Source organism: Schistocerca gregaria, chromosome 7, assembly GCF_023897955.1.
Source record: "Schistocerca gregaria isolate iqSchGreg1 chromosome 7, iqSchGreg1.2, whole genome shotgun sequence".
Classification (NCBI taxonomy): domain Eukaryota; kingdom Metazoa; phylum Arthropoda; class Insecta; order Orthoptera; family Acrididae; genus Schistocerca; species Schistocerca gregaria.
In genome coordinates, this window is record NC_064926.1 from 400,210,058 (window position 1) to 400,228,742 (window position 18,685).

Consider the following 18,685-nt stretch of genomic DNA (forward strand, 5'->3'; position numbering starts at 1 on the left):
TACCATCTATAGTACTTATAAAACACGTTAAAATCTTATAGCTTATAAAATATAGTGTGAAAAGGTAATTACTGCGACCAACGCAAAGATGATGCAAGGACGCCACTGTAGTAACCAAGGCTACCTACTTGTCTTGCTAGGGCCAAAGAGGTTACCTGTGGAGAAAGGGTCCTGGTCGCCCCTGTTTATTGTAGGTCCGAAAATGATCTGATAAAAAGATCGAAACCGGTCACCGTTAAAATAGTTAAGCGAACAAGACTGTTTGCAGTTTATTTATAATTACAGATCGCTGTTTTCCTATATGAGAACTATGTTCTTTAAAATGAGGTTAGTTATAATTATATAGTTCTAATTGTACAGTCTTCAGGTTCATCTGTTTCCGACCTATATCTGCATCTACATCAATATGCCGCAAGCCACCGTAAGGCGAATGGTGGAGGATACGTTGTCCCGCTACTAGTTATTTCCCTTCCTGCTACACTAGCAAACTGAGCGAGGGAAAAAAGAGTATCTACAGGTGTACGTACGAGCCGTAATTTGTCTTGCGTTATGTCCAGGGTAGTTAAGGTAAATGTACGTTGTCAGCTCTAGGACATTTCTGCAGTCGGCTTCAAATGCTGTTTCTCTAAATTTTCTCAATGGCGTTCCTCGAAGAGATGTCGCCTTTCCTCCATAGATTCCCATATGAGTTCCCGTAGCATCTCCATAATACCTGCGTGTTGATCGAACCTACCGGTAACGAATGTAGCAGCTCGCCTCTGAATTGCTTCGACGTCTTCTTTTAATCTGACCTAGTGGGGATCCAAAACGCTCGAGCAGTACTCAAGTGTGGGTCGCACAGGTATTCTATATGCGGCCTCCTTTACAAATGAACGACACTTTATAAAACTCTTATAATAAACCGAAGTTGACAATTCGCCTTCTCCATTACGATCCTTGAATGCTTCATATCGTTTTGCAACTTTAGTCCTTGATAATTAATGAGCAAGCTGCCATTCATTACACCAAATAGAAATTCCATCCTAGACATCGTGTATCCTCCTACAGTCACTCAACGACGACACATTACCTTACAATGTCGGCCCGCCTATCGCGCAGGGGACCCGGGTTCGATTCCCGGAAAGGGACTGGGTGTTGTGTGTCCTTCATCTTCATTGACTCGAAAGTTGCCGAAGTGGCGTCAACTTAAAAAGGACTTGCAATACGGCGGCCGAACTCCCCCTAAAGGGGCCTCCCGGCCATTTCTCTTACAATACTTCTTCATCAGCAAACAGCCGCAGATTTCTGGTAACCCTGTCCGGCAGATCATCTACGTATACCTATAGAGTGTAACGGCAGTCCTATCACACTTCCCTGGGGCACTCCTGACGATACCCTTGTCTCTGATAATACACGCCGTTGAGGGAACCTATTCCGTACGCTTGTACATTCGTTAACAGTCGGCAGTGGGGCACCGTGTCAAATGCTTCCGGAAAACTAGAAATATGGAACCTGCCTGTTGCCTTCGTCTATAGTTCGAAGTATGTCGAGTGAGAGTGAGTTTTGGACGAACGATACTTCATGTTTTTCAACTGCAGATGCGACTTTATGGTCACGACACTCGTTGCGATTGAGTTATTAATAAATCAGTTTCTGGGAACTATTGCTATTTTATTAGTGGAAATGGATTACTACACCTGTAGTTCACCTACACATCAAGTGGTGAATAACTAAAGAATGATGTTGAATATTAAATGGGTAAAATCGAGTAACTAATGAAAGGACAGTGAATCGACCTGTTCAGTTTTAAGCGCACTGCAATAGCTGCTTAACTGGCCCGGGTCTAATCTCCGCGGTTTCCCAGGCTAATTCAGCCGAAAGCTTGGCTGTTTCCCCTTGTCCGCCTCATAAAATAAGTTACACAAACGAGTTCAAATACTATAACACTTAGAAAAAAGCTTATGTGATTCACAGACTGATAGTGTCTTTCCTTAGGTTAAATTACGGCTGTGGCAACAGTCAGGGTACCACACAACGAGACAAACGTTAGGTAGCAGAGAATGAAGAGGTACTAAATCGAATTTGAGGGAAAAGAGGTTTATAAGAAAAAATGACTAAACGAGAGATACGTTGGCAGGACATATCCTGAGACGTAAGGAAATAATTAATTTGACAATGAAATGTTCAAATGTGTATGAATTGCTAGGGACCAAACTGCTGAGGTCATCAGTCCCTAGACTTACACACTACTTAAACTAACTTATGCTAAGAACAAAACACACACCCACGCCCGAGGGAGAACTCGAACCTCTGGCGGGAAGGGCTGCGCAATCCGTGACATGGCGCCTCAAACAGCACGGCCACTCCGCGCGGACCTGTGGCCAGGCTACTAAGTAGGGCTACTCTGGTGTAGTAAAAGAGTTGAGTAGAGAGTGAAATGTAGTTTCCTTATGTTCAGTGATTAGAATACGTTCTATAGGTATGTGAGTGAGGTATAGGCGTGTATGGTGTACCGCTCGGGAGCCGCGTATCTTAGGGTGAAATGGACAAGTGACACAGCATCCCAGGCTTCATGGTGTGGGGGAGCATCAGTGCTGGCCACTGTGGCCGAGCAGTTCTAGGCCCTTCAGTCCGGAACCGCGCTGCTGCTACGTCGCAGGTTCGAATCCTGCCTCGGGCACGGATGTGTGTGATGTCCTTAGGTTAGTTAGGTTTAAGTAGTTCTAAGTTCTAGGGGACTGATGACCTCAGATGCCAAATCTCATAGTGCTTAGAGCCATTTGAACCATTTTTAGAGCATCAGTGGCAGGTCACGGTCACATTCGGTGTTTCTGCAGTGTAAACTAAGCACAGTGCACAGGCTGTTATCCCCGTACTACTGTCATTTCTTCGACGGGAAGGATATTGTTTTTTTTTTCTTTAGCAGGGCAATGCACGTCGACTTACGGCTACTGCGACGCAACTTGCTCTTTCATGGTGTACAACTGTCCTGGCTAGCAAGAACACCAGTTCTCTCGTCAACTGAAAACGTAAGGGACATGAATGAAGGACAGAGTTTTATGTAAGGGGATAGTGTTAAGTGATGACGAAAGGGACATGATGAAGCGGGAACTTACTCGACTTACTCGTTTTCCAGGCCATGCAAAGATCTTTCCCGAACTGAAAAAAAAGGAGCTTGGGCCTATATATCTCAGGATGACTTTTCTGGAGACTAGAAATCTACTCTGTAGGAATCAGCATGGGTTTCGAAAAAGACGATCGTGTGAAGCCCAGCTCGCGCAACTCGTCCACGAGACTCAGAGGGTCATAGACACGGGTTCCCAGTTAGATGCCGTGTTTCTTGACTTCCGCAAGGCATTCGATACAGCGCCCCACAGTCGTTTAATGAATAAAGTAAGAGCATATAGACTATCAGGCCAATTGTGTGATTGGATTGAAGAGGTCCTAGATAACAGAACGCAGCATGTCATTCTCAATGGAGAGAAGTCTTCCGAAGTAAGAGTGATTTCAGGTGTGCCGCAGGGGAGTGTCGTAGGACCGTTGCTACTCACAATATACATAAATGACCTTGTGGATAACATCGGAAGTTCACTGAGGCTTTTTGCGGATTATGCTGTAGCATACCTAGAGGTTGTAACAACGGAAAATTGTACTGAAATGCAAGAGGATCTGCAACGAATTGACGCATGGTGCAGGGAATGGCAATTGAATCACAATGTAGACAAGTGTAATGTGCTGCGAATACATAGAAAGAAAGATCCTTTATCTTTTAGCTACAATATAGCAGGTCAGCAACTGGAAGCAGTTATTTCCATAAATTATCTGGGAGTACGCAAGTACGCATTAGGAGTGATTTAAAATGGAATGATCATATAAAGTTGATCGTGAGTAAAGCAGATGCCAGATTGAGATTCATTGGGAGAATTCTAAGGAAATGCAATCCGAAAACAAAGGAAGTAGGCTACAGTTCACTTGTTCGCCAACTGCTTTAATATTGCTCACCAGTGTGGGATCCGTGCCAGATAGGATTGATAGAAAAGATAGAGGAGATCCAACGGAGGGCAGCGCGCTTCGTTACAGGATCATTTAATAATCGCGAAAGCGTTACGGAGATGATAGATAAACTCCAGAGGAAGACTCTGCAGTAGAGACGCTCAGTTGCTCGGTACGGGCTTTCGTTGAAGTTTTGAGAACATACCTTCACCGAAGAGTCAAGCAGTATATTGCTCCCTCCTACGTATATCTCGCGAAGAGACCATGAGGATAAAATCAGAGAGATTAGAGCCCACACAGAGGCATACCGACAATCTTCCTTTCCACGAACAATAAGAGACTGCAATAGAAGGGAGAACCGATAGAGGTACTCAAGGTACCTTCCGCCACACACCGTCAGGTGTCTTGCGGAGTATGGATGTAGATGTAGATGTTATTCGGCAGATTTATGATTGTTTGCATGCGTGTTGCGTCAGAAGGCTACACTGTGCACTGATGCGATAGAGCGGACACACTTTACTGTGACGAGTGTTTCATTTTATCTAAATTTCTTATCATATATTCGTACAATGACGAACTACCTATCACCTCTATTCTCAGTAAAATGTCCTTGATGGTACTGCAATTTTTACCGGCTGTATGTGAGTTAATGGTAGTAGCCGTAGTGCGAATTACATTCCTGATGTAGATTGCCTCGTATGCGTACGGTTGCTAGGAAAGCGTGATTATTTGCGAGTGCAGTAGAGCGGTAACTGCCAGCACCGCTCTGGGAATTCTACAGGTACGACAAAAGGTCAGCGAAATCCCGGAGGAGCCGCCCGTGTCGAGAACGTTAATGAGCTAAACCCCGACATGCTGGGACAGCGAGTCGTGTCGCAGTAGAGACGGACTGCTGTGAGTCTGAATTGACATTTGTTGTCGTCTGGTGGCTAATTCACTACGTATGTTGTTGCGATGGGCATTAGCTGCATCCGGAAGGAAATCCGAATCCGTCACAGTGAGTGTTCCAATAATTATCTGCGAGGACAGACCAAAGGTGTTGTGTGAAGTACGAAATAAAGTCGCCTGTCTGTTGCAGTAAAGTACGAGGGGTGTTCAGCAAGTAGGATAACACTCTTTTTTTCTGAAAGCAGGTTGGTTTTATTCAGGATTCCAATACACCATTTTACTCACCACTCTTTTGGCTGCAAAAGCCTGTATTTCGACAGAATCCGCGTTCAGTGCGACGGCCTTACGCCACCTTACCAGACGGGCCTGTGTGCTTTCATGGTACCACTCCAGTGCTTGACGCCGGAGCCAACGTCTTGCTACATCAGAGGCCTCCTCATCATCTACGTATTGCTAACCGCAGAGAGCACCCTTCATTAGGCTAAATAGACAGAAGTCGGAAGTAAGCCGTGCGTGGCTCGTGTTCCTGCCATCATGTATTTTACACCCGGTTTTTAACGTACTTACAACTCACTACGTTAATTTAAATTACTACTGTCACTGAATTGCTGCTTTGCCTGACCGTGACCGGCGCTAGCACGGCGTGCCGATATATCCCCTCTCGTAGTATCTTTGAGCGATTGCTATTACTTCCCGGTCGTTGTCTGTCGTAAGCGAGTTCGGTTTGCCAGTCAATTGGAACGCGTCTGGAGCGCAGTCTGGACCTGCCAGTCGGGGAGTTGCAGTGCGGTACTAGTGCAGTCGGGCTGGAGCAGCAGTGAGGTCTGCGTCGACATGGCTTGCCCGACCATTGCCACCACACACCACTTGAGCCGGGCCACGGTTTTAGTGGATCGCCGTTTTGGCTCGCCGATCGTTAATCAGTCAGCTGTGTGTGTGTGTTTGTGTGCATCGACTCCCGACTTGTCTTCATGCGTGCTTAGTGATTGCTGGTTATCGTTCAAGTCTTCGTGCAAGTGTTTTTCTGGTTGTGTGTGTAGATGCGTTTATTTCCACTGACAACTTTTTAGATGTTGTCGGAATTCTGAGGGCAGTGCTCCGTCTCATCGGGCGACGTGTAACTGGTTCTCTGAGCGCTTCTGGCCCCCCTTCAGTTACCATCTTGTGGAACTTGGGTCGGTCATTTTTGGTGCAGGGATGTCGTTCAGCCAGTGGGCTTATTTCCTCTGCATGGTTGGGTCCGAACAAGTATTTCTGCTGTCATGTGTCTGGAAGTGAGTCGAACACGCACCAGCAGTGCAGTCGCGACGGAGCAGCAGTCGCAGACGTGTCAGCAGGTAGTCGGTCGGTTACTGCGGACCAGGGACGTTTTCTCCGCGCGGTGCAGTCGGCTGGGTCCGCTGGCGGTCCCTGCGCAGTGTCGGAGCGTGTGTGGAGCTGTGCAATTGCTACGAGCTTCGTGGTTCACCGACCCAGGACGTCAGAGTTGAGTAGTGGTTTCAACTACCCAAGCGACATCCATTCATGTTGTGTGGTTCGTTCCGGTGGTTCGCTGTTGTGGATGTTTTCCCGTGAGTAACACCGAGTGTTTCTATTGCTGAAATTTAGCCGCCATGCAGTGCAATTAACTATATTGGTTGACTACAATTAAAGTGCACCAGCGCCATTTTCTGCCTTGTGGCCGTTAGTGTTTTGGTTACCTGCCCTGGCCACTGACCTAAATTCAGGCAGTGTTCCTTTTAGGTGAAGTTAACTATATTACCTTATTTCAAATTCGAGTGTACCAGCGGAATTTTCTGCCTTGTGGCTGTTAGTGTTCTGGTTACCTGCCCTGGCCACTAACGTAATTTCAGGCAGCGTCCTTTCCTCACCTGTTGTCGCTGTCTAACATGGTGTGAGTTTTGACAGCTTAATACATATTTCATTGTGGATGATCATAATCGTAATTTTTTGTGCTTTAGTTCTCATGTACCGAAGGTGGCAAGCAAGTCGTTTTGTTGGTCGGTCCGTGGCTGTCTCCTGGTTCGGCTCCGATGGATCAAGTGTACTTGGGCTCATCACCTGTCTCACCTAAGCGAACGAGGGCAGACAGACCTCCCTGGGGGCTTTTGAGTGCCGTTTTCTTTATTTTCCTTCTCACCGGTGTTAATTGTCTGTCTATAATATATTATAGCCGATGATTTAAAAGGACCTTGAGCCACTTAAATCCTTATTCTAAAAAAAAACAAAACTTTTCGGCCTTCTGCCTTTGAAAGGTTATGGTATTTTGTTTTAAAATTTTGAAAATTTTATTGTGGGCCTGCAGCCATTTGTATTGCATCTTGTTTATGTTTGTCTGTTCACCTTTGCCTTGAGGCTCTCAGCCTCTTATGTATTATATACATATGTATGTTAATTATTTTATTTGCAATTTTAACTGTATGTTTTTACCACTTGAGGTTTATCTTGTTGCTTTAAGATTTCTTGTTTGGAGGCCTTAAGCCGTGAAATAATTGCCTTTTTGAAATTCGTAGTTGTAAAGATTCAGCTATGTGCATTTTGGTTTAAAGGTGTTATTAAGTTACAATAAATTACAATTTTGAGTTTACCTGAGCGGCACCTTATTTGACCCTTTCCACAATCCTAATCACCTGTTCTACCCTGAAGGTTTAGCGGGAGTTTCAGGAAGGGGTGAGATTCTGGCTATAGGGTTGATGAGGAAGAACAGTTCAGTGAAGTTTTGTGAGCTCCTCTCGGATGCGCAGACTTGTGTGAGGCCTTGCGTTGTCATATGCATTTTTGTGACGACGAACACGCTGAAATTGTTTCTCCTAGTTCCTGACCTTATCACAGTACACTTAAAAGTTGATAGTTGCACCACGAGGGGCATATCAATATCACTTTCCATTACCGCAATATTTGCGGCGCAAGATTTAGGTGATTCACTCTGTGAAGCATTATCAAAAGTGCCGAAAAGTTATTGACTAATTTACTTCAAATTATTACACGATACTCTAATAAACATTCCGACAAACACTGGCAACATAGGGTTTTTTCTGTTTTGTTTTACTCGGTCTCCTGAGTTTGTACTCTACTTAGCCATCAAGAACAAAGATTTACACACAATACGTAATTGTACAAAAAATAAATAAAATACATACTCACAGAATGGAAATCTCAAACTTTTACTACAAAAAAGTTTAACAAATAGAATGATAAATAAACAAGACTTTTTTTGTAATTAATTCACCTTACTTTCAAGTTTAACAATAACTAATTCAGATACGTGTAAATATGAAAAGTAGAAATTTTTCGCGATACTATTAAGAAACTGACAATCATTTTACTTTGACGTATGTCTTTATAAACCAAAAGAGAGGACCCTGATTGAGGGAGAATTCAACCCATACTCTCTTCGGGCGTAACGTCAAGCGCCGAAAAGTCGGCCAGGAACGTTGCAGCAGAGGGGGCTGTGAGATGACGTCAGCCAACAGTACTCCGACGAACCCCTCTCTAGGAAGCAGCGGCATCTAGGCAAAGAGAACATAAGCGCCGCTCCGCCTGGACGCAACCCCAAGTTGAAGTCTATCCGACCTACGAACGCTACAGCAGTAACATAGAAATTGTATTGGTTCGCTTGTATTACGAATTGTATACACTGATGCTTTTGTTTGTCTGTTAGCCCTTCCTTGCGACACGTCTATTCTTGACAAAGTTAAGTATTGTAATCATTTCCTTTTGTAATAAAAAACATTAATACGATTTGCTTGAATTGTTGTCTAGCGAACCGAGAAAGCAGGTTTCCTAGGCACCCTATAAGAGACAAGTGGGTAGATCGCAACATACTCATCAAAGTCCTCAGAAATTTCGATCGTTCATGATTCACCTGCCTTAACAGTGGATTTACTACAACCCGCAACGCCTTCAAATGCAACGTCCAAGACTTTCATATTCTCTCTATGCAAGTATTAGTTCTACGGAAAAAAACAGAATTTTTTGTAGGAAATTTAATGTAGTTAAACTTTGTACTGAGATCCGTTTCCGCTAGAAGCCGCAGTTTTCAAATTATTGAAGAAAAACATACAAATAATATCTTGTCGGTTTTCAAGCCACGTCGTTTCGAAAAAACGTCTAGAGCTTTCGATGGCTATATTCACAGTCGTCGTCAGTTGTGAAAACCTTTGACTATCGGGGCTACAATGGTTTTCAAACCGTGTTTTGTGTCCGTTTTCAAGACAATATGCTCTCTTTCAAATCCTGAAGGTGGCATGGGTAAAATACAGGGAGCGAAAGGTTATTTACAAATTTTACAGAAACCAGATGGCAGTTACAAGAGTCCAGGGGCATGTAAGGGAAGCAGTGGTTGGGAAGGGAGTGAGACAGGGTTGTAGCCAATCCCGAATGTTATTCAATCTGTATATTGAGCAAGCAGTAAAGGAAACATTAGAAAAATTCGGAGTAGTTATTAAAGTCCATGGAGAAGAAATAAAAACGTTGAGGTTCGCTGATGACATTGTAATTTTGTCAGAGACAGCAAAGGACTTGGAAGAGCAGTTGAACGGAATGGAGCAAAATAACTGATGATGGTCGAAGTAGAGAGGCTATAAGATGTAGACTGGCAATGGCAAGGAAAGCATTTCTGAAGAAGATAAATTTGTTAACATCGAGTATAGATTTAACTGTCAGGAAGTCCTATCTGAAAGTATTTGTATGGAGTGTAGGCATGTACGGAACTGAAATTTTGGACGATAAATAGTTTAGACAAGAAGATAACAGAAGCTTTCGAAATGTGGTGCTACAGAAGAATGCTGAAGATTAGATGGGTAGATCACATAAGTAATGAGGAGGTACTGAATAGAATTGGAGAGAAGAGAAATTAGTGGCACAACTTGACTAGAAGAAGGGATCGGTTGTTCTGGCATATTCTTAGGCATCAATGGATCACCAATTTAGTATTGGAGGGCAGGATGGAGGGTAAAAATCGTAGAGGGAGACCAAGAGTGAACACACTAAACAAATTCAGAAGGATGTAGGTTGCAGTTGGTACTGGGAGATGAAAACGCTTGCACAGGATAGAGTAGCATGGAGAGATGCATCATACCAGTCTCTGACTGAAGACCACAACAACACAAGCTCAGCTATGTATAGGTGCTGTCGCATTCCTAAGGGCATCCTACACACTGGGCACACGAAGAGCTGTGTCGTCGTTAACAGGGGGCAGAATGTCTCGTATGTTCGGGGAGGGTCGGGACACTGGTCTCTGTCCATGTCCAACCTGCAACACGTTGGCCCACAGCATGGCAGGAAAGCAGCAGGTTTTCCCTCTTCTGCGGGTTCACAATGCGTTCTTCTGCGGTGGGGCCTGAAAGCGTTTGCAGTGTCTCTCTTGTCATAACCATCTTTCTGAACACGTGTGTCAAGTGCTGTGATTCCCACTGTGGTGGTAATCGTCAGACATAACTTTTGCTCTGTGTACCATTATAAAGGAGGTAACGGCGGTTAGAATAGACGACAACAATTTTAACAGAGACCAGGGGTACACACTAGGGTGCGGAGGCGGGCTTTGGATATTGAAGGGAAGTAAAGACGGCGGGAGGCGGGAGCGGCAGTTTCAAAAGTGGCGTCGACCCTTCGCGCTGAGTCCCACGAGAAAGACAGGCGGCGGCGGCGCGTACGTCACGAAGGTAGTCCTGAACTCGCTCGTTCGCTCAGTTCAGCAGACAAAATGCGTTTCTAAACCTGTAAACTCGCAACTGGGAGTGTAAGTAGTAACGAAAATGGCATCTTCCACTGGAATCTGCTACTATGAAGTCTTAGTGATTAACAGTTGTTGTTGTTGTGGTCTTCAGTGCTGAAACTGGTTTGATACAGCTCTCCATGCTACTCTATCCTGTGCAAACTTCTTCATCTCCCAGTACTCACAGCAACCTACATCCTTCTGAATCTGTCTAGTGTATTCATCTCTTATTCTTCCTCTACGATCTTTACCCTCCACGCTCCCCTTCAATGCTAACTTTGTGATCCCTTGATTCCTCAGAACATGTCCTACCAACCGGTCACTTCTTTTTGTCAAGTTGTGCAACAAATTCCTCTTTTCCCCAATTCTATTCAATACCTCCTCACTAATCATGCGATATACCCATCCAATCTTCAGCATTCTTCTGTAGCACCACAATTCGAAAGCTTCTATTCTCTTCTTGTCCAAACTATTTATCGTCCATGTTTCACTTCCGTACATGGCTACACTCCATACAAATACTTTCAGAAATGACTTCCTGACACTTACATCTTTACTCATTGTTAACAAATTTCTCTTCTTCAGAAGCGCTTTTCTTGCCATTGCCAGTCTACATTTTATATGCTCTCTATTTCGACCATCATCAGTCATTTTGCTCCCCAAATAGCAAAACTCATTTACTACTTTAAGTGTCTCATTCAATTACCCTCGTTTTGCTTTTGTTGATGTTGATCTTATATCCTCCTTTCAAGACAGTGTCCATTCCGTTCAACTGCTCTTCCAAGTCCTTTGCAGTCTCTGACAGAATTACAATGTCATCGGCGAACTTCAAAGATTTTATTTCTTCTTCATGTATTTTAATACCTACTCCGAATTTTTCTTTTGTTTCCTTTACAGCTTGCTCAATATACAGATTGAATAACATCGGGGATACGCTACTACCCTGTCTCACTCCCATCCCAAGCACTGCTTCCCTTCCATGCCCCATGACTCTTATAACTGCATTCTGGTTTCTGTAGAAATTGTAAATAGCCTTTCGCTCCCTGCATTTTACCCCTGCCACCTTTAGAATTTGAAAGAGAGTATTGCAGTCAACGTTGTCAAAAGCTTTCTCTAAGTCTACAAATGCTAGAAGCGTAGGTTTGCCTTTCCTTAATCTTTCTTCTAAGATAAGTCGTGTTCCAGTATTTCTACGGAATCCAAACTGATCTTCCCCGAGGTCGGCTTCTACCAGTTTTTCCATTCGTCTGTAAATAATTCGCGTTAGTATTTTTCATCCGTGACTTATTAAACTGATTATTCGGTAATTTTCACATCTGTCAACACCTGCTCTCTTTGGAATTGGAATTATTATATTCTGCTTGATGTCTGAGGGTATTTCGCCTGTCTCATAAGTCTTACTCACCAGTTGGTAGAGTTTTGTCAGGACTGGCTCTCCCAAGGCCGTCAGTAGTTGTAATGGAATGTTCTCCACTCCTGGGGCGTTGTTACGACTCAGGTCTTTCAGTGCTCTATCAAACTCTTCACGCAGTATCATATCTCCCATTTTATCTTCATCTACATCCTCTTCCGTTTCCATAATATTGTCCTGAAGTATACCGCCCTTGTATAGACCCTTTATGTACTCCTTCCACCTTTCTGCTTTCCCTTCTTTGCTTAGGACTGGGTTTCCATCTGCGCTCTTGATATTCATACAAGTGGTTCTCTTTTCTCCAAAGGTCCCCTTAATTTTCCTGTAGGCAGTATCTGTCTTACCCCTAATGAGATAAGCTTCTACAGGCTTACATTTGTCCTCCAGCCATCCCTGCTTAGCCATTTTGCACTTCCTGTCGATCTCATTTTTGAGACGTTTGTATTCCTTTTTGCCTGCTTCATTTACTGCATTTTGATATTTTCTCTTTTCATTAATTAAATTCAATATTTATTTTGTTACGTAAGAATTTTTACTAGCCCTCGTCCTTTTACCTACTTGATCCTCTGCTGCTTTCACCCCTTCATCCCTCAGAGCTACCCATTTTTCTTCTACTGTATTTCTTTCCACCAGTTGGTGACAATTGTTCCCTTATGCTCTCCCTGAAACTCTGTACAACATCTGGTTTAGTCAGTTTATCCAGATCCCATATCCTTAAATTCCTACCTTTTTGCAGTTTCTTTAGTTTTAATCTACAGTTCAATAGATTGTGGTCAGAGTCCACATCTGCCCCTGGAAATGTCCTACAATTTAAAACCTGGTTCCTAAATCTCTGTCTTACCATTATATAATCTCTCTGATACCTTCTAATATCTCCAGGATTCTTCCATGTGTACAACCTTCTTCCATGATTATTGAACCAAGTGTCAGCTATGATTAAGTTATGCTCTGTGCAAAAGTCTACCAGACGGCTTCCTCTTCATTTCTTACCCCCAATCGATATTCACCTACTATGTTTCCTTCTCTCCCTTTTCCAGCTCTCGAATTCCAGTTACCCATGACTAAAATTTTCGTCTCTCTTTAGCACCTGAATAATTTCTTTTATCTCATCATACATTTCATCAATTTCTTCATCATCTGCAGAGCTAGTTGGCATATAAACTTGTACTACTGTAGTAGGCGTGGGCTTCGTATCTATTTTGGCCACAATAATGCGTTCACTATGCTGTTTGTAGTAGCTTTCCGGCACTCCTATTTTTTTAAATTCATTATTAAACCTACTCCTGCACTACCCCCATTTGATTTTGTATTTATAACATTGTATTCACCTGACCAAAAGTCTCGTTCCTCCTGCCACCGAACTCCACTAATTCCCACTATGTCCAACTTAAACCTATCCCTTTGTAAATTTTCTAACCTACCTGCCCGATTACGGGATCTGACATTCCACGCTCCGATCCGTAGAACGCCAGTTTTCTTTCTACTGATAACGACGTCCCGTTGAGTCGTCCCCGGCCGGAGATCCGAATGGGGGACTATTTTACCTCAGGAATATTTTACCCAAGAGGACGCCATCATCATTTAATCATACAGTAAAGCTGCATGCCCTCGGGAAAAATTACGGCCGTAGTTTCCACTTGCTTTCAGCCGTTCGCAGTACCAGCACAGCAAGGCCGTTTTGGTTATTGTTACAAGGCCCGATCAGTCAATCATCCAGACTGTTGCCCCTGCAACTACTGAAAAAGCTGCTGCCCCTCTGCAGGAACCACACGTTTGTCTGGCCTCTCAACAGATACCCCTCCGTTCTTGTTGACCTACGATACGGCTATCTGTATCGCTGAGGCACGCAAGCCTCCCCACCAACGGCAAGGTCCATGGTTCATGGGGGGAGGCGACACACGGTATAGCCCCGTTAAGAAGGAGCATCAGTGGCCCGAAAATGTGTCTCTTGGGGACATAAGCACAAGGGGCGCTCTCGTACAAGGAGTTGTAATTCGGCCACATGCTTCCTGAACCCATTCAGGTTCCACTGTAATATGGGAGCCAGTGATCAGGGTGGCTGAATTTTCACCCTGGGGATCTGAAGGGGGGGCTTTTAACAGTACTACAGAAAAATTTAATTTAAGATCAATACTCGATATAAATTGTATACGGCTTGTTTATAGCATTTAGTCTCTTCTGGTTAACAGTACTCATTACATGCTGCAAGTGGTGCCTTATTGAACTGATAATCATTTTAGCATGATTTTATTTTATTGTACGCCAGTACAGCAGTAACATATTATAAGTAGTTCCATGGACTTCCCATCATTATAAGACTAATAACAGGAAGATTCCATAATAGCGGATTCCAGTAGAAGATTCAGTTTTCGTTTGTACGGAAACCCTAATCACGAGTTAACAGGTGTAGAAACGTAGTTTGTCTGCTGATTTGAGCGAGCGAGCGAGCGGAGGACTACCTTCGTGACGTACGCGACCCGATCTGCTTCTCTCTCGTAGACCTCGCTTCGCGACATCTGACGTCACTCGTTACCGCGGCGGGCAGGTGTTGCTACGAGCTGCCGAATTCACCTTCTACGCAAGCGTCCTTTCGGCCCTCTCTGATAGCTGCCAGATGCTGTAATCGTGCCTATATAAGCAGCAGACGTGGTAGCCGGCAAATCTCTCTCTTCTTTCCTACACCCTTCGAACCTTATGGGGTATACTCTTATAGGTGTCATGTATGATTTTGGTATCTGAATCAATTGTGAGCGAGCAGCGATGCTGTAAAGCTGTATCGCTGAAGTTAAGTTAGTATTTCTGATGTGCGCGAGTGCGCAATAGAGCAGTCAAAGTTTAGCCATGTTCGAATAAACCAAGATAATGTTAAGCAGAGTTGGAGTGAGGAAGCAAAAATGGCTCTGAGCACTATGTGACTTGGCATGTATGGTCATCAATCCCCTAGAACTTAGAACTACCTAAACCTAACTAACCTAAGGACATCACACAACACCCAGTCATCACGAGGCAGAGAAAATCCCTGACACCGCCGGGAATCGAACCCGGGAACCCGGGCGTGGGAGGCGAGAACGCTACCGCACGACCACGAGTTGCGGTCGAGTGGTGAAGCAGCTGTAGACTGTGTTTAGTTGTGTTAAAGCGAGGAACCATTGGCGGTATTGTATTTCAGAACAGAGGTAAGAAGAATATATATTTTTTTCTATTTATTCAGAGCCAACCTATGTATGCACATATACCTATGTAATGCACATAAAACATTCCATCTTTTTAATGTTTTATGTGCATTACATTTATAAAATTTTAGTGGCTATGTATATCCTGTTTAAGATCTCATTCTTACCAGCAGCTGCGTTGCAGCGCCACCTATTGAGGTGATTCTGTATTAGGCGTCAGTACTGGCACATGACGCTGTGGTGCATTATGCTTACTACCTGAGCCCCCATCTTGCTCTGTTACTCGGCCCTGTGAACGGGAACGCGTTATGCAGGTCTTGGAATCACTCGTGTCCATCTAGAAAAGGTAAGGCCTTATCATAAGGCTTCGGCAATATGATTACATTTCTGGGTGTCCGATCACTGGTGAATTTTCTTATCTGTTTTTACTATTTTATACTCTAGTTTTTTACTGAGTTTAACGAAGGCGATGTTGGCCTGATGTTTTCGACGATGCCCTTTGGCTACAGCGTCTAAAGGATAGTTCTAAGAAATACCAAATTAAAGTATTTGCTGTTTCAGTATTTGATCTGTTTATGCATGATTTTAGGTTATCCAAGTGTGCACACGCGATCGCGATTCTTAAATAGATGTATTTGTTCTCTGTTTTCTATGTAGAACAACCTGAAGATACCCAAATAAGGCGAAACGGATAGTTGAAAAATAAAAAAATTAAAATTGCAGCCAAGATTATTTTTAACCAGTACTGTTAAGCACTGGTTTGCTGTATGCTGCATATGGGTTGGAAGAATTTCTACAGTATTTATTGCTATTGCGTGGACTATCTCGGCACACCTCGCTGCTGACTCACATTCCCACACAGCACCACCCATCCGCAGTCCCCGTCCGTATCAAAAATGGTTCAAATGGCTCTGAGCACTATGGGACTTAACATCTACGGTCATCAGTCCCCTAGAACTTAGAACTACTTAAACCTAACTAACCTAAGGACGTCACACAACACCCAGACATCACGACCGTCCGTATCCTCCATGCTCACTCTTTGAGATTCTCGCAGGAGGTCGGACAGAATTGTGCATCTGCATTGAAGGTGGTGGATTCTACATCTACATCTCCATCTACATGGTTACTTTGCAATTCACACTTAAGTGCCTAGCAGAGGGTTCATCGAACCATTTTCATACTACTTCTCTACCATTTCATTCTCGAATGGCGTGTGGGAAAAAGGAACACCTAAATCTTTCCGTTTGAGCTCTGATCTTCTCTATTATGCCAGTCCTGCCTGGATATTCGCCCCCTCCAAATTCTATAATTCCCTCCAGATCCTTGAGCGTCATGCACTCCGCCTCACCTTCCGTATACGCCTCCCGTCCCCCACATGGATCCCCTACGACCTGTTTTTTATCCCCCATCTCCTCCTCTGACTCGAACATATCCACATACTCTACACCTCCCGCCGCCTCTATCCCCCTCACCCCCTGGTTGCTCCTCTCCTCTCCAATCCCCTCCCTCTGCCATGCCTTTACTGTTGTGTCCCTCCTACCCTCCATCTCTACACCCTTCATCTCCTTTCTCCCCCTCCCGGATGATGCCCTCTGTCCCTCCATTTATCCCTCCGATCAGCTCTGATCCTCAACCCCCCCTCCTTTCCTCTGTCCTTTTTTCGGGCTCCCTCTTCCCTCCCTTCCATCCTGTTTTCTCCCCACCTAACCTCTCTCTGCCTCCCCTATCCCCCCCTGAGTCCTTTTGTATACCCCTCCTCTGCCTTTTCCAACACACTGTCGCGTCTGCCCAGCACCCGCTCCCTGGGTCCTCGTCCTCCATCGGCTCCTTTCCCCCTCCCCCCCCTTTGTTTTTTCCTCTCCTTCCCCCCTTTCCTTTCCTGCCATCTGTCCAGATTCCCCCCATCTGCCCTCGGCTGTGGTATATCATATTTCTGACGATTTTTTAGTGGAGTGTTCAAGTGAATGTTCAGTGTTGTTCGTCTTTCCAAAGGGTTGCGAACAGAAACCATGCTGTCACTGGGTGTGAATTTTATATCTCTTGCGAACAGAAACCAGACTGTTGCCGTGTTTTTTAATTGTTTGTCTATTCTTTTACCTGTCCGCTTCATATATATTTCATTATCATCATCAATTTTCCGCCATTTTACCATCTAAGTAACCGATTTTATCGCCTGCTTTTATTATTTATTATCTTCATCTTTTTAAAACAAATTCTGTAGGCTGAAGAGCGGCGTACTAAGCTGCTGCCAGCCCGCCCCATTCGGGGGGGAATCGAAACTCAATGAAGAAAAAAAAGCTCTGATTGCTCTTATTTTATTATGATGATCATTTCTCCCTACTTAGGTGAGTATCAACACAATATTTTCATATTCGGAAGAGAGAGCTGTTTATTGAAAATTCGTAAATAGATCCCGCCCCAAAGAAAACTGCCTTTGCTTCAGTGACTGCCACCCCAACTCGCGTATCATATCAGTGACACTCTCACCCCTATTGCCCTTCTTTGCACTTTCTCGATGTCCTCCGTCAATCGTACCCGGTAAGAATCTCATACCGCGCAGCAATATTCCAGCAGAGGACGGACAAGTGTAATGCAGGATGTCTCTTTAGTAGGTTTTGCGCATCTTCTAAGTGTTCTGCCAACAAAGTGCAGTCTTTGTTTCGCCTTCCCCACAATATTATCTATGTGGTTTTTGCAATTTAAGTTGCTCATCATTGTAATTCCTAGGTATGTAGTCGAATTGGCAGCCCTTAGATTTGTGCGATATATCGTATACCCAAAATTTAATGGATTTCTTTTAGTACCCATGCAGATGACCTCGCATTTTTCTTTGTTTAGTGCCAATTTCCACTTTTCACACCATACAGAAATCCTCTATAGATCATTTTGTTATTGGAATTGATTGTTTGATGATTTTACTAGACGGTAAATTACAGCGTCATCTGTAAAGAATCTAAGAGGGCTGCTCTGAATATCACCTAGATCATTTATGTAAACCAGGAACAACAGAGGGACTATGACACTACCTTGCGGAACGCCAGATATAACTTCTGTTCTACCCGATGATTTACCGTCCATCACTATGAACTGTGACCTCTCTGAGAGGAAATCACGGATCCAGTGACACAACTGAGACGATACTCCATATGCACGCAATTTGATTAATAGTCGATTGTGAGGAACGGTATCAAAAGCCTTCTGGAAATCTAGGAATATGGAATCGATCTGAGATCCCTTGATGACAGCACTCGTTACTTCATCGGAATAAAGAGCTAGCTGTGTTACACAAGAACGATATTTTCTGAATCCGTGTTGGTTATTGTGACGTCCCCTCTCTCCTTTTTGTTGTCGCTGTTTATGTTGAGCCGCTACTGCTGCAGCTCTGGCGGTGATGGTTGTCCCCGTCGGATAACGTGGAACAGCTCCTGAAAATCTCTAAAGAAAATTGTTCCTTGCGTAATGTATGAAAGTCCGTTTGCGAGTACGTACAGTCTTCTCAGCGATGCGAACTGCTGATTTTAA